General features: G+C 41.2%; 1 protein-coding gene across 1 annotated transcript in view; it reads left to right on the forward strand.

Annotated features, from left to right (window-relative positions):
• Positions 1-713: 713 nt before the first annotated feature.
• LOC148014653 (Josephin family protein) overlaps positions 714-22703 on the forward strand; it is a 32698-nt gene continuing 10708 nt past the window's right edge. Inside the window, exon 1 of the mRNA XM_087667214.1 lies at positions 714-1125. The gene's annotated coding sequence lies outside the window, so the exon portion shown is untranslated. The remainder of the gene's footprint in view (positions 1126-22703) is intronic.

Here is a 22703-nt window from a genome sequence, read left to right on the forward strand (position 1 = left end):
TGTAAGGTGTCAAAGTGTCCCTTATGGTATGGAGGCAAATAGAGTGACGGCCCCTTGAAGCTAATGGATCCCCCTCAATACATTGTTGATTTTTGTCATATATGAAGGAAGATGATTGGTAGGATTTCAAAAAAGATGCACGGTATTGGTTGAAAACGTCATGGAGTATATCCTCCTTCTTCCCCTCGACTATCATGTAGTTTTTTCTGAAGGATTCCTCATCAACAGTCATCAATTGAGGTGAAAGCAAATCCTCAGATTGCCTATGCCTTTGCGATACTTGTTGCAGAAAAAAATCAAGAGATATTCCATCACTAAGTCTTTGTGATAGGGCCAACTTTGAGTGGCAATCTATTGGATCTTATAACCTAGGGCCAAGCCTGAGGTGGTTGAAATGCTGTCTAGCACCACTTAGAGTCTCACCCTATCTAAGTATATGGACTTGGCATGGAGGGGCTCTAGTAGTAGAAGCATGTGGCTGCATATTAGTTTGTACTTGTGTGGACCTTGCCGTAGAGCACACAACCTTTTCAAAGGAATATAATTTAAAAATAGGAATAAACGCTTAAAAAAGCATTTTGAGAGAGAGAGAGAGAGAGGAGAGGAGAGAGAGAGATTTTATTGTGGCACCTAGTGAAACTTGTGGGAGTGATGTAATGGAGGGACTATAAGGGTGAAGGAAAGGGCTGATTTGTGGGCTCTGGAGTCTGGAGCTTCTAGAAGTGAAGTACTTGTTCCCCACGCCCATTTACCAAGCCTTTTTGGACTCGCCCAGGTCGCGACTCTCACATGGCTGTGGTGCCCTTCACAGGATTATGTTGCTAATCCTTTTGCCATTGGGTATTTTTAAAGTGAAATAATTCTGGAATTATGTCGTTAATCCGTAAGCAAGCACAACTTCGCGTGGACACGTGTGGACTTACTTGCACGCAAGCGCAACGCATGCCTCTGATGGATTCGGCTCTCAGCATTCTTGTGTTTGATTGAAGAAGAAGAAGAGGAAGAAGAAGAAGATTGTTACAGCAAATACCTCGATGCAGCTTCCTCACAAAACCGCAATCTCTTTATTCTGACTCGTGGAAGTGGTGTGCGGTCTGATCATCTCTTTTGTCCAAGAAGCCTCAGGTAGGCCTTCTTCCGTTCTTTTAACAAGATTCTAGGGTTTATGCAGAGAGTCTGGTTCTCACCTTATACGCACATTTCCGCCTATTTAGTTACAAGATAAGAGCAATGGGTGTTGTTCGAATAATGTGGCGATCTGCAAAATCGGTTCGTGTTTCCTCATGCCAAACACAGTGCACATATCTGCAAACAGATTGATGGTCTTTATGATCTCGTTCGGATTGTAAATTGTGAGTCGATGTATTGATAGACTTCTCTCATTGGACGAGGAATGCAAATGAGCTTCTCTAGGGAGTTTGAATGCATTCATGGTTTCTGATTGACCAAAATGTTTTAAGTTGCAAATCTGTTCAAGTTATACGAGAACTAACGCAAGTTTGTTTCTAAATCATCAATGAGGGTCAAAATGTATGTGGGAATGAAGCCAAAATGGAATGAAGCCATTGTGGCTGTATGCAGTCACAGAGTAGTACCCTCATTGCAGAAACTATGCATATGGGAAGGTTCGATGACACATGTTTATGAATCTGTCTATGGTGCTGTTAATGCGTTTTTTCTAATATAGTTATCTGCTTGCTATAGCTCTCAACTGGTTTGTTCTTCCTCCGAATCAAAATATTATTGAATATAGTTGTTGTGGATAGCAACATTATATTGAGTTATTTTCATTGATTGACATCAGGCTGTGAATTTTGTGTTCATTTGGTATCAAAATCAGATATGAGTTTATAAGAAAATAAAGCCAACAATGGTGTGATACAAATATTATCTGCTATTTTGTTTTCAAAATGTGATGCTGATTTCTTGAGCCCTGTTATTTAGATGTTACTCTTCAATAATTTTTCTAAGACTATGGCTTCACCCAATCTATCTTCTATAGTCTAAATCATTGGTTTCACTTATGTGTAGATTTGCTTTAAGGAATATCCAAAATATGAAGTTGCATTAGGAGTCAGTGCTTGTGCAATTGGGCTGAATGTCTCGTCAAAGTCAATGCCATATTGCTGAGCATATCCCTTTGGCATTGATCGAGCCTTGCATTTGCTTATGCTCCCATCAAAGTTGACTTAACCTTGCAAACCCACTTATAGCCAATGACATTCTCTTAGACAAGTCTACATGCCCTTTGCTCTTCCAATGCATCTAGCTTAAATCCATCGTGGGGTTTCAATTGCTTTCTTAATATTGCTGTCTTGCCCATCCACATGCCGGACAGGTATTTCCTTCATTAGGGGGCCTCCATATGCAATATAAGAAAGTCAATTTACACGGTACATATGCACATATTAGCACCATTTCAAAACTCATGCTCCACATTTGTCAGATAGGTATGATGCACTAGTATAGATCCATTATAGCCGTTGAATAGGGTAACTTAGTCAAGTAGATATTCAGGGTAAAGTGATATGCAATAACTTGTTGCTAAAAATAGAAACGGAGGGAAATGGTATTGAATGATTTGGTTTCTCAACACCTCTTCGCAGGCCCAGAAAGGAGCAAAAAACAGGAGAGAGAGAGAGAGAGAGAGAGAGAGAGAGAGAGAGAGAGAGAGAGAGAGAGAGATAAAAACTTGGAAATCCCACTATTCCATCTACAAGATAACATGTGGTGAAGAACAATGGACATGATGAGATGATAGGACTCGAAACTCGAGAGAGAAGCCACAAGCTCCGTTACTCTATGCTAGAAGATGTATGTTGGTCTACTCCTCCCTTGGATTGCTCCACTCACAACGACACTGATGCAGGCATCGAGGAGCTTCTATGTTGTACCTTGCCCTCCACTTCCTCCTCTACTCACGTTCAAGAGGCCAGCTTTGGGTGCTACCTAGCTTCTATTCCATTGGAGCCTAGGATACCTTCATTGGCATTGTTGGCTGTGTTTCCTTCATCTTTCGATGTTTCAGAGGCCATGAACCATGAGTTTCTTGCTTCCCTCTCTCTCTTCGAGGGGGATTCCACGAGGGTTTTGAGGGGGCTCAAATTTCTTCTTTAGAGAGGGATTTCATTCCCTCAACCTCTGAGAGGTACTCATTCCATTGTTTTTCAATCCACCTTGTCGACAACCTTTTACCTTCTTAGGGTGGTTGATATCTCCATGCCATTTTACCCATTAATTGCCTTTTCCCTTACTTGTCAATGCTGCCCAGGATCTAGAGGTTCCTCTTAGTTGAGGGCTTTCGATATTTCAGCCGTGGCTTGGTTACTTGCAGAGCTGAAAAAGAGAAATTAGTCAAATAGCCTCTGTTTCTCGAAGGAGTGGATTGATGAGAAGACGGTATCCAATGATCACTGTCTCTTGGTGGAGGAGATTGTAGAATTGCAGGCCGTGGCCGTGGAAGCCATTGGACTTGAAAACAGGTGGGAGAAACCTCCGTAGTGCATTGTAGTGGCCTCTAGGAGGTCGTGGCGCTTGATGATCCTCCTTTTACTTGTAAGAACTTAGTGTGCATTGGACGTGTCTTATTGTTATGAGCGTAATACTCTGATAGTTGATGCATAAGAATCTCTATGGCCCAAAAGGGAGATGTGGCACAAGGAGTGCTTGGTGCAAAAAAAAAGGATATGCTCTGATACCATGCAGAAAATGACAAAGAGACCAGAGAGATAGTAGGGTTTGCGGGGAGAAACACAGAGCGTGTACGGCAAACATTAAGAGAGAAGAGAAACTTAGAAACACAAGCATACAATGATGATACATCGAATCATGTTATGAGAAGAAAAGTTGATATAGTGGAGCTGTAGGTCAGAAGATCAAATGACTTCGAACACATCAACACCAATTCAGTCTCCATAACAACCTATGCCGAGAACCGAGGTCCGAGCGAGAGTGGACAGAACAACTTGCTCCACAAAGTTCCGACATGGTGGAAGACACTTCTGACAACACGGAAGAAAAGCTATAAAAGTTTTCCACTGAAGAATATCATGTGATCATGAAATTTAGACAAAAGAAGATCGACAAGTTTGATCGAAGGATTGCCCTTAGGAGAATCTACTCAATGAAGGTATGCATGAATTTCTCTCTTTAGTTGTTGCGTATAAATCTGATGATATTGCAGGGCCGTCAAGACCTCCCTCAGGGATGGGCCACCCTGTTGGAGAAAGAGATTTGGAGTATGTTCCATTTCGTCATCCTCTTCTGTCCACTCTGGTGCAAGGTACTTTAGATTTGTCTTTTGTTCCTTTGCCTTTTACCTCTTTTGCTTTGCAATATACTGGTAGAAATCACGAGGAAGATAGAGTACAATCAGTTGACTACAGAAAAGGTTCTCTTGAGGACCAATTCTTGTATGTTAACACACGTTGTGGGGATTACAAGAAAAAGCTAGATACCTCTTCTTCTACCCTTTCTTCTTTTCTATTTAATTCTCAAAATCAGAATGAATTTGGTGTTCATGTTTCTACATTGCATGGTGCATCATCATCATCATCACTTCATTTTCAATCATTAAATGGTAAAAATAAACAAAATACATCTGCATCTTTCACACCACAAATTCAAAACCCACCCATCCCACCACATTTTTCTGTTGCTTCTTCACTTTCCTTCACACTATTTACATTCCCCTATCAAACACCTCATGTTGCACATCACACTGCACTGTGGGGTTATGGAATCATAGGCATCGCCTTTAGGACCTCATCCTTTCCTCCATCGGGTGGTATTCCACCTACTTCTCACACACTTTTGGGATCATTGCAGCCTGGGTATCCCCCCCTAGTCTCTCCCGAGTGTGGATCAGTTGCTACCATAGCTTGCCTCTATAGCATTACCTAGTGGATCTCTTGGTCCTGCTGCTGTGTCCCAGTCGAGCTTTGGAAAGGGCTTTCGTGTCCCAATGCCTCCATCTCCATCGGCACCTTATAGAAACATTCAGGTTCTCGTGCCTTCGCATCAATTGGCACTCATTGGACACTCCTAGCCTATTTTTGCCTACCCACCTTTTCCCCCTTATTCTTCCTATCAGACACACCCACCACCAGCATCTTACCCTCCAACTCCATCTTATCCCACTTTTCCAACACCTTATTGTTCTAGCTCAGCTTTTCACACTAGTATCCTTAAGTATCCAATCAAGGTGTCTGACGACACATTGGCAACTACTTGGGCACTTGCCTTCGATATTGGTTGAAAAATGAATAGCCAAGGGTCCATTGCTTGGCGGCAGTGTCACAAGCGATTGACATTGATTGCAATGTTATTGAGATCAACATTAGGGAGGGATTTTTATCTTGATAATTTAAAAAAAGTAAGAATAATATTAAAAAAAGAGCTTACAATTTAAAACAATAAAATAAAAATTAGGTGAATAGAATTGGATACTGGCCATATGTATACATACATGCTAAGACCTTTCTATCAATTATTAAATAATTGTGTGGGGTTCTCTGTCCAAAAATGAGTTGTATTTCTTTTTTCTTTCTGCTTCATAAAGGAGTTATGTTTTAGGGGGGTTATATCCACTTTATGCATGATCTCTAAGTTGAGCTCGAAAGCTACACTTGAGTATTCGGCCTTTGGTCATGTACCTAGTGCTTTTGAGCCACACTAGCTTTGATCAGTCTTTGAGCTATATATATACACCTTTGAACCATGTCCTACTTCGGGTCCTTGAGCTTGTTGGAAGACCATGTCATGACCATCTGCATGTTGCACCTCTCTCACTTATGTATATCCTTTCCAGAATCATTGTATGAGATTAGATGCTGCTCTTTGAGATAAAGCCTTTCTATTTCCTTTTCTCGTATGTTTCGTGTCACAGGTTAAATCATCCATGACCCAAAGAAAAAGATTGTTAGTTATTATTCATCCTTGTCTACGAATGCACATTATTGTGTGTAAAAAAGCATGTTTAGGTGTGAACACCTTTTACACCAGTTAGCATTAAATAAGGGTCAAAGAGTTAGCTGCACAACTTTGCCTATATATTCAAACCCTATCACTTATACTATTATATCACTTATTATTGTTGTTTCATTCTCATAGTTTATTTCCTTGCAAGAGCTCTCTCTCTCTCTCTCCCACTCTCTCTTCTCTCACCTCCCACCTCCATGGAGTTTCATTTGCCATAGCCCGTCGGTCACACAACGAGCTCCATACACAATAGAAATAACTATGCATATAACATTGCAGCATTGGGGATATAGACTTATCATGCCAAATGGATCTCTTTTGTATTGCAGAATGTACGGCATGTTTGAGACTCTACAGAAAATTTTTCAGTACAGGACAGCTTGATGATTGTGGTTATCTTTGGTGATTATGTGTGGAAGATTTTCAAGGGACCTCTTTGTAGGCAAAGGGTCAAAATATGATACTTTGTATCATTTGCACGTTTCTAGTGTTAAAGACCATGTTGTAGCTATCATTGAACATCCATTTATTTCTTTATGGCTATGTCGTTTGGGGCATATGCCAGTCACTGGAATGAAAGTTTTGTGCCATTTGAACTATCATTCTTATCTAAATTTTTCTAATCTTGGTTTTTGAGTATTCTCTCTTTGGAAAGCAAGCTAAAATCTCACATAAGAGAGAAAGTGGGAGTAGAAGATCAGAATGTCTTGATTTGGCTCATAGTGATTTGTGTGGGCCAATGTCCATGGTTTCATTGGGTGGAGCATTGTACTTTGTCACTTTTATAGATGATACCACAAGGAAGGTTGAGCTTATTCTCTGCGCAAGAAGAGTGATGTGTTGGATGTATTTCAAAAGTTCTTGGCATTTGCAAAGAATCAATTAGGCAAGAAGCTTAAGTGCTTGAGGATTAATAATATTGAAGAGTACACCTCGTATACCTTCACGAAATTTTGTGCAATCTATGGTATTAAGAGAGAGTTGATAGCTCTTGAGAATCGTACTCAAAATGATGTGGCTGAGAAGATGAGCATGACCATTGAAGAAAGGGTTCGTAGTATGCTTTCTAATATTGGTCTCACTAATGGATTTTGGATTGAAATTGTAAAGACCATAGTGCATTTGATTAAGAGGTATCCTAGCAAGCCATTGGATGGCAAGATACTAGAGGAATTATGGTTTGGCAAGAGACTTGATCACTTGTGTGTTTTTAGCTGTGAGGCATTTATGCATATACCTAGGTACAAGCGTAGTAAGCTTGATTCTAAGTCCAAGGAAGGCTTTTTTCTTGGCTATGGAAAGTGAAGTGAAATGGGCTATTACTTGTGGAATCCTGAATCTAGAAGGGTAGTATGCAGCCATGATGTCCTCTTTAGGATAAGATGTATAAGTAGCCTATCCAAATGGTTGAGATTCATAGACTAGTGTTTTAGAAGGATGGGCAGCCAACAAACAAGTATAATATATGGCTTGTTCCACACGATACAAGGCTTGGGAAGCTTGCAAATGCTGAGGTGGGAGTGCCATGAGATGGTGGGTAGCCTCTTGTTCTATAGGATAGATAGGTGGGACAGCCAAAGGCTTTGGTTGAGCTAGTTTTATGTAGGTCTATGAGGGTTTCTAGATTGCTAGGTAGATATACTTTGTCTCTAGACTATGCCATGATGACGGATTGTAGTGAGCCTTCTTGTTATGGAGATGCTATGACTAGGGATTGGAGTCAGAAGTGGCAAAGAGTTATGTAGTTGGGGATGGATTCTTTGGATAAGAATGCTACTTGGGAGTTAGTTCTTTTGCCTAAGGGCAAACATGCATTGCTATGTAAGTGGCTCTACAAGCTAAAGGTGTCTCCATTTGATGCATAGCCTAAGTACAAGGCAAGATTGGTGGCCAAAGGACTTAAGCAGGAGAAGGGGATTGACTTTGATGAGATCTTCTCACCAGTAGTTAAGATGATGACTCTTCATATAGTTCCTTACTTTCGTTGCTAGAGAGGATATGGAGTTGGTTTAGATGGATGTAAAGACCTCTTTCTTGCATGGGGACTTAATTGAAGATATTTACATGCTGCAACTTGAGGGGTTGGTTGTGGAAGGCAAGGAGCAGCAGTTGGTGTGTAAGCTGCATAAGAGTTTATATTCATAGTAACATGGGATAGGGGACGAGAATGGTGATGGGGCCGGGGCTGGGGCTGGGGCCGGGGCTGGGGATAGGGATGATCAAAACCAAGGAATGGGGACCCCGGGGGGGGGGGGATGATACATTAAAGAAAAAGAAGCAAATTTACATATAAAACAGTTTCCAGCTCATCATAGTGTCCTTCACTACAATGAAATATATAAAGAAGCACATTTAAAGCTGTAAAAACATCGGTTTTCATTGTATTTATTAGCATGTTGCATAATGAACACGAGACTAGCAAATGACAAATGACAAATGACAAACCATATGGATAGACTTTAAAGATCGATATATTACAAAGGAGTATTTGTCCATTGTCATGATTCATGTGACATGAAAACTCAAGAGTCCAACATCATCATCATCTGCAAGAGAATGCTCCTATTGGGTTGTGGATCGCCCTTTGATGTAACGCTTTTGCAAAGCATCCTCAAGTTAACACTAATAAAGGCCAAATCATTTGCCTTTTCCACTCCAAGGTAATTCCTCTTCTTTGAGAAAATATGATTGTAGGTGCTCCACAATTGCTCCAAGCAAGAGGAGCTCATTGCCTAACTCAAGATGCGAATAGCCAATTTTTGCAACTCAGGTCCATTTGATTCAAAGTCCTTCCACCGTAAAGGTGTCCCAATCTTTGCAATGATCCAACTAAGCATCATTACAACCATAAGAGCCTCTTCTCCTGCTGTATATAGTAAGCTGATCTCTGATCTTGCGCTTGGTATACACATCAAACATCATGTGCTTTAGAATAAACCTCCAATATAGATGCACCTCAACATTATTTTCTTGATCCTTACCCTAAACTTAGGATCCTCAATCAAGGCAGCTGAATGCAAAGGTAAATTATAGGCATTTCACCTTCCAATACATAGATCATGTATCTCCTGATATTTCTCATCATCAAGTACGTTTAACTTTTTGATCATCCTATCTATTGCCTCATACACTTCGCCAATACATGGTTGTATACCACACTTCTTTTTACATTCTTCTAGGAGTCATGCTTTTTGTCTTTTCCTTGCATGATATACCCATGGGAGTGGCTACTAATGGAGAAGTACTAAACTTATCACTGACAAACAACACTCTCACTAGTCCCATGTACTCTCTTAAGGCATCCCAACATCAAAAAAGTAATAGACAAAGCGTGTTTCTGCATACTTTAACATCTTTCTTGACCTTTTTGTGGACTCATAATGAAGGAATTGGTGATTTAAAATAAAAGTGACCATTTGATTTGCATCATGTATCATTGGTTGAACCCAGTCTAACTCACCAATATCCTTCAAAAGTTTGTTCAAGTAATATGCCATGTAGTAAGAGAATGTAATGTGCTTGTATACTCCCTGAACAATGGCACCTATTGCCTTGTTTGGGGGTTCACCATCAACTACAAAACCAACCATGAGATGTGGCCCAAATAATCTCAATGGCAGTGATCCACTTTGTTGCAAGCTGATTTGTAGACTTTCCAATCTCTGAAGCATTATGTGATGACATGAAATACATCTCCCCTCCTGAGTAAGCTACGACGACATGGATCAACCTCTTTCTTGTGTCACTCCACCCATGAGTGATAAGTGTGACATCATTCTTCTCTCAGTTTATCTTTATGTTTGCTGCATCTTCCGTCACAATACGCTTCTTCTTTTGAGGCAGGATAGTGCGTAAAGTCTCAAAAGAGGGGGTTACGTAGTTAGGCCCATACTCTCCAACCTTCTTCAACATGGCCCTAAAGTACTTTAATCTATGGTCATAAAATGAAAAATATGATAAGTGTCATGATGACATGATTTTAGAATTTAAATTAACTTTTGAGTTATAAGTTCTAATAACCAAGTTAAAAGTCTAACTTATATCAAGAAAATAATGTAAATAATAAAGACTCAAGAACATTTCAAATTGTCAATGAAGGCTCTTGCAATAAATGAACTCTTACTTTATTTGCGTTACTCGTACGTTGGTAAGGACACAACTTGTATGACCAAGCATGCGATTTGCCACCACTTGATGGGCATTCAACATTTACCTCATTCCACTATGACCATGTGTTGGAGTGTTTGCCTCTCCTCTCCCTCTGGCACTATTAACTGGTCATGAAGAAGCCATTGAAGTGTTGATAGCTATGCAGAGTTGTGGACAGGCCCCAAAGACGAAAATTGGAAAAGGTGGGCGCCGGGCAGAGTGGCTGAGTTGGTTGACACAACTTGTAGGTGAGCAGCCCCAAGGATGGGCGTTGGGTAGATTGCTGTAGCTTGTAGGGCTCAAGCGAGCAGACGGGAGAGGTGGAAGCTGGAGTTGGAAGAAGTAGAAGGAGAAAAAGGGAAGAGGGAAGGAGAAAGAGGGCAGGAATATGTGGAATAAGGAAAGCATGGAAGGGGAAAGAGGCGAAAGAGCAGTGTTGTATGGTTATACGTTCAATGAAGGAAAAACAAGAAAAAGACATTCATATGAATATTTTAGATATATGTCTATGGGATACTTACTCATGGACTTCATGGATTTTCTAGGTTTAGAATTGGTCTCCAAAATAGTCTGAATATTCATTATTGAGTTCTATTAACTTAATGACAATTTTGGGTAGATAAAAACATATGCAAGGAGTTATCCTGAGTGCTATAGGGTGCTTAGGCCTAAAAATGCAAAAAAAACACGTTTTACAAAAAGTCGCGGTTTTGGCTAGAAATAAACGATTTTTGCAATTTTGCTCGCGTTGGCTTGTAGACCAGCTTTGTTTTGGTCGATTTGAGTACTTGGATGACCATAATTTGAGTTCAAAGAAGAAAGTTAGAGCCAAAACAAGTTGCAGCAAGTTCAAGACAATATTGTTGATCTTAGGGTTTTGATACAGGGTTTCTTCCTTAAAGCTTCTACTTGCCTATTGTTGGTGGATGCTTTGGACTAACAAAAGAGTGTTTGTAATCCAAGAGAGTGTTTATAGTGGACAAAGTCTTTTGGAAAGTAATATACTGAGTATTTTTGGTTCTCTTGATTGTTCCTTTCATTTCCTTTCATCTTGTCTGTTCTCCTACCTTGTGGTTTGTGGCTTAACATATATCCCCCTCGACATTTGGTAAACTTGACGTGAAAAACCACATCCAAGCCACAATGATATGGAAGATTTAGTAGTACCTTCAAGATCTAGAGTACCTATAGGATTGAGAGATGCTTTTGACAATGTTAAATAGATGTTACAAGCTTTCAATACGTACATACAACAATAGCAGTGTCAACATCCGCAACAACTACGGCAACAACAATTTCATATTCAACAACTACAACAACAACTTCAATTACAGTCTTATGTGCAATATAAAGTCGAAGCAACCAAAGCAATGGAGGTTGTAGATAACCAGATGAAGCTACTTGATGGCCAGAATATTTTTAGTTATCTAAAGCTATATGAGGCAAAGATTTTCACAATTCTACTTATGTAGGCTTGTAGACTAGTTTTGTTCCAATCGATGTGAGTACCGAATGATCATATTTTGAGTTTGGAGGAGAAAGAGGGAAAACTAGTTGCAGCAAGTTCAAGACAGGATTGTTGACCTCAAGGTTGTGATACATGTTTCTTCCTTAAAGCTTCTACTTGCCTACTGTTGGTGGATGCTTTGGACTAACAAAAGAGTGTTTGTAATCCAAGAGAGTGTTTATAGTGTACAAAGCTTTTTGTAGAGTTATATACAGAGTATTTTTGGTTCTCTTGATTCTTCCTTTCATATTGTCTATTCTCCTATCTTATGTTCTGTGGCTTGACATATTTTCCCTTCGACATTTTGTAAACTCGACGTGAAAAGCCATGTCCAAGCCATGACAAGATAGGAGATTCAGAAGTACATTCAGGATCTACAAGACCTATAGGATTGGGAGATACTTTTGACGACGTAAAACAGATGTTAGAAGCTTTCAATATGTACATATAACAACAACAACAATTATATCATCAACCACCACAATAGTAAATTCATTTATAGTCTTGTGCGCAATATCAAGTCGGAGCGACCAAAGCAATGGAGGCTATGGAGAACTAGATGAAGCTATTTGATGGCCGGAATACTTCCAGTAATCTAAAGCTATAGGAAGCAAAGATGGAATTCTTTGGGGTCTCTAGTCGCATGATGAGCTAGTACTTTGTATGACTTGTGACTCGTGTGTTGAAGTTGTGCATTAATAAGATTTATATGCAAGATTCTGGGTAGTCAAAATTCAAGAAAGCATTGAAGGAAGAGTACTTGCTTGAAGACTTAGGGGTGATTGCTCGTCGGTCTTTTTGAGAGTAGGTTTATTAGCTCAACAAAGGGCTGGCCGCATCTAAGCTTCTCTGGGAGTTCTTAGGTGCAGTCACTCAAATGCTATGTAGTAGATGGCTTTGGAGCTTGAGAAGGTTGAGCTATTTTTAAGGTAACTAACCCTTCGTCGCAAATCAAATTCGTGAAGTTACTCGAAGATGGAACCAAAGTAATGGATCTAAAGATAGATGGATGCCAAGGATGTGTTTCTATGTTGAATAAGAGACAGATGTGGCACACTCGATTGCAGCTTGGCTATGTTACTCCAATCTCTACCTTCCCTAGTCAGCCAAGGAATATTTGAGGTTCGGACCCCACAATAGGGGCTCCTGATAACTCCCACACCTCGTAACTCGGCCATCTGGTCACATAGTCCTCATTTGATATTCAAGTCAGGAACCATCCAATGTCCATACTCACACATGGGCCTTACAACTTGGAGCACCAGGGATCATTGGCGGCTTCTTACAAGGGTGGGGCATTGAGCATATCTAAGAGGTTGCAGAGGTAGTATTACAGGAGGATGCATATAATATACAGGCTGTATTTGATAATGCGGATCAGCTAGCAATTGATGTTATTTTGAAAGTTTCTACTAATGATATAGAGAGTGTAGTGGGATACGTGAGCGTTGGTTGATAAGGATACGAGTTGAAATATGAAGAAGCACAGAACACAGAATGCGAAATGCACAATGTTAATTCAGACAGAGAAGGATGCCATAATCTTGAGCTAAGAGAGTATATATTGCTTCGAGAGAAGTTACAAGGCTTGGAGAATACAAGAGTTCAGGATAATGCCTCCAGTTTTGATTTCTCGTTGTTTACAATGAGAGGCAAGACTCTCTTATATAGCAATTGAGAAAGTGGAATGAACGATTGTTCGGTTCATGAGTGGGCATCTTTTAGTGCGGTAATGATGAAAAGGTGAAGAGAGTGCTTAGAATCTTTATAAGGATATGGAAAAATTTGCAAAAGTGGATATGATGAGGTCGGGGTGGATGGCATGATAAAAGGTCTACTAAGGTATTTTGCACGCCTGGAATATGTTGGAAAGTGACATCTAGTGCATCAAAGAATAGGGACCACCTTAGAAGCCTTTTATTTCCTATTTCATCAGGGGCTTTCTTTGTCAAATAGCTGGGTACATTTTGTAGATCTGTTCAATTGGTAAAGGGGAAAAATTCGACAAAGATTCGAAAGGCTTTAATGGCTTTGGTCATTACTAAAATCTCTCTTTGATATGAGGGGTAGTTTTGTTGTGTTTGGTTAAAGTTGCCTGATGCATATCTACAAATGTGTATTTGTGGTGGTGAGACATTTGTATCTTCTTCACATAAGATCGCCCCCCATCCATAATCAGAGGCATCAGTATGCAAGATTAAAGGTAGTCCGGATGGTAGATGTAGTGGGGGGAGATTGTTAATACGGTTTTTGATATTTTGCAAGGCTATGGTGTGAAGAGGTTTCCAATGAAATTGACATTTTCGAAGCAAGGGGTAAAGGTCTTTGGTGTAAAGAGCAAGCTTAGGGGTCACTGAATTTGACCAGTTGAGACACTCCAGCAGTTGTTGTGGTAATTTTCTTTTGTAGTAATTTTCTTTTTTGATGGACATTTATCTACTAGATGAGATGAACTTCCACATATATAGCATTTTAGTTTGTGTGCTTTGGGCTTTTTTGAATGCCTTTGTTGAGGAAAATATCTCTTGGAATGATGTCTGCAATGATGTCTTGCACTATGTAGATGCTTGTGACTGTTATCTTGTGGCTCTTGTCTAGCATAATTCCTAGCAGAATGTCTGTCACGATATTAATGATATCAGAAAGATCTTTTGCTATATATGTAATTGTTGTAGGGTTGGTATGAACATTTGGTACATCCGAAATCAGTGTCATATTTATTTGCAGTTTTGCAAACGGCTTGTGGAAATTTCTGATGCAATGTAGTCATCTTTTGTTGTTGGCATACTTCCTTAATTGTTTACTCAATGGTCTGTATGATTTGGCCAACACTATCAGAAAAATTTCTATTCTCTTATTCTATCTTTTGCTTGCAATAAAAGGGAATTGGCTCGGGAAAATAACAAACTAAATGGTCTTTCATGTTGGTATCGTGTGCACCAAGTCCTTCATAGAGTAGATTCCTTATATAGATTAAGTATTCCTTGATTTCCGAGGGTCACAGAGTTTGGATTTGAAAAAGGATTCACATGCTTCAACATCATCGTCTTACTTGTTACCAATATGTTTACCTAGTAAAAGTTTAAAGAAGAGTTGAATTGGGTCTAGATGTTGTCAGAAGTGGAGCAACAATGGAAGCATAAACATAAGTTGTAATAAACTGTTGAAACACAAGACAAAAGAGAAAGGGAAAGAAAGCACACAATACAGATGAGACCTCAGATGTATGCTCGGGAAATGGAATCCATATATTAGACACGAGAGTGTCGCATACAACAACGAGTCACTAGCTACGTGGGCACCGGTACCAGCTCCTCTCTCCATGGGACCTCTAGGTGGTGAACTAACTAACTGAGGAGGAGGAGCCTAGAATAAATAGGCACAAATAATGCCATAAAATATGTCAGGCCGGCCAGCAATAAATGCCCAATATGACCATAAAATGACACAATAAAAAATGCCTAAATAACCTAAATAATGTGCCCAAGTCTCTGCAGCTCAGACTCACACATGAGGTGATATATCTGCTAACACCCTCTCTCAGATAATGGGTGATCTGATACAATATAATGGTATAATGAGAATGAATCATAAACCATACAACATAGAATCACCAAGTAGAACCATGGATACCCAAGCAATGGGCGATCAAGGCACCACCAAGGTGCCTAGGAGAGAACCTAATGTTAATGTCGAGTATACCAGCTCCTGAAGATAGAGAAGAACATAGCAACTCTCAATGTCTATCAACGATGCCTCTGATGTAGCACACGTGACCATCCTGTCACTAATGCCGCAGCGCATAAATGACCATGGATTCTCCTTCTTTGGCCAAACCGCCAAAGTGTCCCCTCATGTGAGCTCTAGACGAAAGCCACCTGCTCTCTGTCAAAGAACCAGACCATCATGAACCTGGATGGTAATCCTAGCTCCAGGATTTGTACTTGCCAAACATTTCTATGCATCGGTATAGAGATATAGATGAGGCACGATTGCCCCATCTCACCACCCTCTCACACTTCCTCTTTGGCATTGGAGAGTCGTGAGGGATGACCTCATCACCACCACTAGAAAGCAACTGAGGAAGGGGCCACCAAGCCCTTCCCACAATCTGAAGAAGAGGATCCCTTCCGTGCCTTGGACTCGACCTTGGCCGGAGGATTTGAGTTGGAATCTGAGGCAAATAATGACTCGTATCCCGCTTCATCTTCTGCTCATTTTTCTTCTTGGAAGCCACTAACTCTTTGCAATCCTTCTGTAAATGGCCCTTCTTGCCACAATGGTAACATTGGGCCTTTGACCTCTTTGTCTTCGAACCCCTCTCTAAAGCTGTAAAACCCTCACTTGAACCTCCATAATGTGACAGAAGCTTGGAGATCCAAGAGACTGCTCCTCCTGTGAAGGTAAACACATACCCACAAGTGGAATTTTTGCAGTCCGCATGACTAGCATAGCTGCATATGTAAAGCCAACGACAGATGCCTTTTGCTTTCCAAAGCAAATGCACAAATCCTTTGTGTCTTTGAGGTATCTCATAATACCTTTCACTACTTCCCAATACTTTTTACCAGACTTTGCCATGTATCTGGTAACCACTACCACTACAAAGGCAATGTTAGGACGTGTAGCAACCATAGCATACATCAAACTGCCAACAACTGAAGCATATGGTATCTTGGCCATTTTAGCCTTCTCATCATCAGATGTAGGGTTGTTCTCTGCACATAGTTTCATATATGGAGGCAATGGAACCCCAATTGTTTTCCCCCTCTCCATATTGAAACGTTGCAAAACCTTGGAGATATACTTGTGCTGAGATAGATAGAGTAATCCTTTTGACCTATCTCTAAGTATTCGCATGCCAAGAATATGATTTGCATCACCAAGATCCTTCATGTCAAAGCTGCCATGCAGACTTTGCTTTAGTGAGTCCAAGGCATGAGTATCCTTGCCAGCAATCAGCATGTTATCAACATACAGAACCAAGATAATCAGGAAATGGCAGCCTTCTTGGTGTACAAGCAGTGATCCACTTGACTTCTATGAAAACCTTGAGATTGCATAAATGTATCAAACTTATGATACCATTCTCTTGGTGCTTGTTTCAGCCCATACAAACTCCTTTTGAGTTTACATACCATATTCTCTTTCCCTTTTTCCACAAACCCTTCAAGTTGCTGCATACATATGTCTTCATGCAGATCACCATGTAAGAAGACAGTCTTTAGATTCATTTGTATGAGCTCCATATCTTCAGCTGCAACCAAGTCCAAAATGGTTCTCAATGTAGTCATCTTGACTACAGGAGAGAAGATCTCATCAAAGTCAACTCCATGTTCTTGCTTGTACCCCTTCGCAACCAATCTTGCTTTATACTTTGGCGAGGAACCAGAAGTGACCTTCATCTTGTAAACCCATTTGCATGGAAGGGTTTTCTGCTCTTTAGGCAATTGCACCAAGTCCCAAGTGCCATTTTTCTCAAGAGATTCCATCTTTGACAACATGGCTTTATACCATTTCTTGCTGTCTAGTTTGTCCATTGCTTCCTTGAAGCAAGACGGTTCACCACGGTTTGTCAACATGACATAATCAGCCACATTGTTTGCACCAGGAATGAATCTATTAGGTTGTCTAGTAGCCCTAGACGATCTCCTAACCCAATGATCATTGTTTGTTGGCTGTTGAGCATTTTCAGCTTGATGTCTTGGCATTTCAGCCTGCAAATCAAGATTAACAGCTTGTTGTCGTGGCTGTTTCTGCACATGTAGTGGCTCATTATCATGGGCAATAGCTGGCTGATCATTTCCAGCATTATTTTCTGCATTTACAGGTTCATTTACAGCAAGTATTTGCTGTTGTACAACAGACACGTTTTGTTGTCCAAAAAGTATTTCTTCCCAGAATACAACCCTATGGACTTGCTCAATCTTTTTAGGTTGTTTATGCATGCAATATCCCCGAAGATAACATCATTGCTGTGTACTACTTTCCTTTTTTTGGGATCCCATAATCTATACCCCATTTCACCCTCGTCATCATATCTTAGGAAAATGCATTTATAGGACTTTGGCTTAAGTTTGTTGCGTTTTTCTTTACGAATGTGCACAAAAGCCTCGCAACCAAACACTTTCAAGTGAGCATATGAAGGTGACTGGCCCAACCATGCTTCTTGGGGAACTTCCCTCTCCCCCCTCCCCCAAAAGACCTGTTTGGTAACCGATTAATTAAGTGTAGGGCTGTCATAATAGCCTTTGCCCAAAAACCATAGGGTAATATAGCATGAGACAGCATTGTACAGACCTTATCTTGTATGGTTGGATTCATACGCTCTGCAATGCCATTTTGATGTGGATTAGGAGGAGCAGTGAGCTTTCTCTTTATCCCTTTGCTGTCACAAAATGCCTGAAATGTCTTAGATACATATTCCCCACCATTGTCAGAGTGAAGACACTTAAAGTGTCTTATCAGTCTGATTTTCAACCAATGCCAAGAATTTTTTAAACTTGTCAAGCACTTCATCCTTGCTACGAATAGGATAAACCCATACCTTCTGTGTAGCATCATCGACAAAGGTAACAAAATTTTTCTTTCTCCTAAAGATAATCCTAGCATTTGAGATACATTGGAATATACTAACTCTAGAGGAGAAGATTTCAGCGAAAGAGACTTTTTATGAGACGTCTGTGCATGTTTACCATAGACACAATGATCACAATGCTCAAACTCAGCATAACGAAGACTAGGCAAGTAACCCAAATGAGAGCGCACTTTCATTCCAGTTTGACTCATGTGTCCCAACCGGCCATGCCACAAAGGAATGCTTGGCTGCGTGGTCACGGCAACAACATGATTACTCACTCTAGATACATGGAGAGGATACAAGGTATCACTTTTACAACCTCTGGCAATCACTCTAGATTCCTTATAGATCTTCCATTTCCCATCACCAAAGGTGGTATGAAATCCATCGTCATCTAGCTGCCCTGTGCTAATCAGGCTCTTCTTGAGTTGAGGTACATGTTGTACATGCTGAAGTGTGAAGACAAAACCATGCTGAAACTGCAATTGCACACTGCCAATACCTGCAATGTCACATGCATAGTTGTCCCTAAGATGGACAACACCATGTCGACCCCTTGTATAGGCAGAGAACCACTCACGATGAGGGGTGACATGAAAGGAAACATGTGAATTGAGAATCTAGGTATGCATGTCATCATCTATATTTGCAAGTAAAGCATGTGCACCAAAGTGTGAAGAGACCAAGAGTACGTCATTCCCATTGTCACTGTCATGAGTGACTACATTCACCTCTTCAATTTTGACACTGTTCTTTTTTGACTGACTCTGTTTCTTCTCGTTCTTGCTATTATCTGTCTTCTTGTCCTTCCCTTTCTCTTTCTTCCATTTGTAGCAGCCATGTTTAAAGTGACCCTTCTTGCCACAATGATGGCATTCAACATCCTTACCACGTGATTTACTGCGTCCCTTGCTATCAGATTTGCCTTTCTGTTGTGATCTGCCCGTAGTTTGCCCCTAGTATGCAAAGCACTGGAAGACTTACTGGATGCATTGTTTTGCCGATTCATTTCTTTCATGAGTAGAGCACTCTCTACATCAGCATACAAAAGTACTGCATTAGAATTGCTCATAGCAGTCCTGAATGTATCCCAACTCTTTGGTAGAGTGCAAAGCAAGAACATAGCCTTAAATTCTTCATCAATCAAAAACTTCAAGGCAACTAGCTGGCTGAAAATGAAGTTCAACTCACTCAATTGAGTAGATATTGATGTATCCTCTTTCATACGCAAATCCATAAGCTTTTTTAGCCAATAAACTTTGCATGCGGCACTCTTCTATGCATACAATTCTTCTAGTCGAGTCCAAATAGCATAGGCAAAATCCAAACCTTCAATGTTAAATAGCAAGGCATCAGAAATCGATAGCTCGATGGTTGAGCATGCAAGCTCATTTAACTCATCTCAGTCTTCCTGTTTCATATTTGCGGGCTTTGTCCCTTTGGTCTTAATCGGCATTGCCTGCTTTTTTTGCAATAGAATATTATAGCACTATTTTTGCCAGATTGCAAAGTTATGTGCTCCTTCAAGCTTGTTAATGTGCATGAGATGATTGCTGTCATTGCTGCCAGTCATGATTTTCAGCCCAAATGTGACCAAAAAATTCAGTAAATGCAGGCCCAAACTATCACACAAGTGATTAAGGTACAAACAAGTACCAATCAACAATAAATAACCACGTAAAAGCAGAAATTTCAGATCTGCAAATAAATTTTCACAAGCACCAAACCTTGTGCTACAACACTCCATAACTGATTACAGCTGTTTCGAGGACAAATACATCACATTACATGAGAAGTCCCAAATTTTAGCTGCAATTTCTGTTGTATATGCACCCACGGGCACAAAATTGGACACGCACGGTCAAAAGCCCCAAAATTTTTGTTCTCAAAGCATCAACCATACATCTGCACTGTCTCTGGCATGCATAGAATAGGCCAATTTTGCCAAAATAGAGCAATTTCAGCAAGGCCCCCAAATTTTTCCAAGTGCTAGATGTCCAAATTGCATGGAATTAAATCTACATGTACATAAAATGGCCAAATGGCGCACAAATTTCGCCCAAACAGCAAAAGCCCCAAATTGCACGGGGTTCAATGTGCATCAATGTCGAGAAATTGGGTAAATTTCAGCCCAATTCTTGCATGTACATGAAAAGCCCCAAATGTGGGAGGCAAAATGTCACAAAATCCTGCAATTTCTGAGGCAAATATCACTGTTGTATCTTGCTCGCATCAAATCTGGACAAATCCCCAAATTTTTGGCACAAATCTGTCCAAAATTCTGAATTGTGTTTATACGCACGAATGGCCATCAGAGCAAGAGGATATGTGAGAATAAAGTAATTTTTGATTTTTAGAAAAAAATATGACGGGGAGGGGGATCTGTTGACCCTAACCTGTCGCGTGACGGTTGTCATGCGTGCCTGTGCCGCCTGGAGTCACGTTGTCACGTGCCTAGTCTGCCTCCGCCTGCCTGCTTCGTCGCTCCTGTGCTGGGCACTGGTTACTGGCCTGGTTGCCTGTCGACTGTGACTCCGATTGCTACCCTTCGAGTCGCCTGCGCGCTGAGTTGCTGTGTGACCTGTAGGTCACGCCTGCAGACGTTCGTCAATGTGATGCCTGGTGCCACCCATTTTGCTGCCCGTTGCACCTTCGACTCTGCCATTCGACTCTTGCACAATTGCGAGAGCATTCAATACTTAGGCTCTTGCTCGTCTGTCACTTAGCCTGATGACTGTTACTGACTTTGGAAAACGTGCACAACTTGTGAGCTCTGATACCAGTTTAATGGAGCTTGACTGATTTGAAGGCGACGGATACATACACACAGAGTAGAGAGCAGTTGAAAGGAGAGTGAGCACGACACCTTTGATATTCGGTACAATGACTAGTGTACCTCTTTAGGTTTTAGATAGATATATATGAAAGTACAAATGTGCTAAGGCACATATAAAAGGCACGACGGCTCTTTATTCCCAACAACAACGACATGTCTTTGTTGGCTATATCTCTCAGTCCCATGGTTATCGCTTGTATGATCCCGTGAAGCGGGATGTCCACACGAGCCGAGATGTACGGTTCGTGGAAGTTCCAGCCACCACAGAGGGGGGTGAGGAGCACCCTGTACTTGGAGATCCAAGGGAGAGTTGGGCTCCTGAGACAGTTCCTTTGGAGCCATAGCCTCCCGATGGAGATTTTTCTTCAAATTCGGAGTCGTCTCTTCCATCGGCTACCCCAGTCAAGATCCCGCCAGTAGATGTACCCGAGTCTTCAATCGATGGGGAGCCCCGAGGAGAGCTCTGGCCTCCTCGTTGGGCCGGTGACACACTCTGTGATTCAAGGATCGAGGGGGCCCTTGAGGAGTGGGAACCATAGGATGGATTGCAGAGGTCACGGAGGCACCAGGCACATTCTACGGAGCTTGTTTGCTCTAACTACTGTTTGATGTCTTGTGTTATGCAGGATGGAGAGCCTACATCAGTGAAGGAGGCTTTACAGTCTAATCATTGGCGGAAGGTGATGGAAGCAGAGTTGGAGGCTCTGGAGCGGAATGACACTAGGTTCCTTGTGCCTCGTCCCTCTCATAAGAAGGTGATTGGTGTCAAATGGGTCTTCAAGAAGTACCATAGTGATGGTTCTTTGGACAAGCACAAGGCTCGCCTTGTTGCTAAAGGTTTTGCATAGCGCCCAGGTGTTGACTTCCATGATACTTTTACCCATATAGCTTGCATGGCGACTATTCGTGCTGTTCTTGTTGCCGTGGTTGGTCACAGGAGATGGCCTGTTTTTCAGTTGGATGTGAAGTCGGCCTTCTTGAATGGTGATTGGAAGGAGGAGATCTATGTAGAGCAGCCTCCTAGCTTTGGTTCCTCAGATGGGCAGGTTTACAGGTTAAAGAAGGCACTTTCCCAGGCTTTACTTCATCGACATTCCAAATCCCTCAGTCTGCTACCTTGTCCAGGATCTGAGAGGGGGTGTTAAGAGTCATCTCCTGCCACGTTAGGAGTGCCACATGGCAATTTTGCCGCGTGGCTGCAATCGGACTGTCCGACTGCAGTCAGCTGCATTAAATGTAGCCGATCTAGCTATTTTGGGCATTTTCTCAGGCATTCTTTTTAGCCTTTTTAAGGCGGAGTTTCTAGTAGACTTCTACACTTGTATCTGACAGATTTCATCTTGCTGGTGACGGAGATTGCACTCGGGGCTGACGGAGATCGAGGTCCTCAAGGCGGAGACGTACGGAGATATTCTCTTTGCACCCGTGTATAATTCTGCATCCTTATACAGCATCCTTCACTGCAGATTTTTTGCGTTTCACAGTCTCTCTCTCTCTCTCTCTCTTCTCTCTCTCTGCTTTCTCTGTTCACTCTTTGTTACGGTCATTCGCTTCCGCATTGCTTCACCCTGACAAGCACCCCTTGTATAAGTACACACTATACAATCATTTATAGGCATTTATAAGTGAAGATAATAAAGAATAAGGGTACC

Source organism: Lygodium microphyllum, chromosome 25 (genome assembly GCF_053477565.2).
Source record: "Lygodium microphyllum isolate KBCC chromosome 25, Lygodium_microphyllum_v1.1.10, whole genome shotgun sequence".
Lineage (NCBI taxonomy): Eukaryota > Viridiplantae > Streptophyta > Polypodiopsida > Schizaeales > Lygodiaceae > Lygodium > Lygodium microphyllum.